General features: G+C 53.2%; 1 protein-coding gene across 1 annotated transcript in view; it reads right to left on the reverse strand.

The window, feature by feature from the left end:
• LOC102372828 overlaps window positions 1–509 on the reverse strand; it is a 141,717-nt gene that overhangs the window by 130,808 nt on the left and 10,400 nt on the right. The window lies entirely within an intron of this gene.

Genomic DNA, 509 nt, shown 5'->3' on the forward strand with positions numbered 1-509 from the left:
TCAGCACTGACCAGTTGTAGGAGCCAGGTAGAAGCAGCCCTCCCCAAAACTGTATTTGTGGGGCAGAGGGGAGAGACTAGTGTCTCCCATTCCATTCAGAGAGTCCTTGTGCCCAGCAGCTTGTCTGGGCAGGGAGAGGGAGTGAATAGGGAACAAGGGGCAACCCCCAGGAAGGCTGCACCACCAAGCTGCTGCAGCTGGTGTGTAGCAAACCTGTCCCCCAGAGGCAGCAGCAAAAGGCCATGCTGCTACAGCAGCAGCCATAGCTGTAACAGCTGCTGCATGAGTGCAGAGAGCCAGGGCAGGTAAAACTCTGTCCCCTCCCTTGTGCAGGTAATCCCTTCTCCCTCCACCCCCAAACCCAGGCATTGAAGGAGCTCTCTATGCCTCTGGCCTCACCTGCCAGTACATATGCACACAAAGATATGGGGTGATGTGTGTTGTATAAATGAGATAATTATAAGTAATGGCCTAATCATCAACACTGGGAATTTTCTGTTGGGTAGGGA

The sequence above is a fragment of the Alligator sinensis genome, unplaced genomic scaffold (genome assembly GCF_000455745.1).
Source record: "Alligator sinensis unplaced genomic scaffold, ASM45574v1 scaffold962_1, whole genome shotgun sequence".
In the NCBI taxonomy this organism is placed as follows: domain Eukaryota; kingdom Metazoa; phylum Chordata; order Crocodylia; family Alligatoridae; genus Alligator; species Alligator sinensis.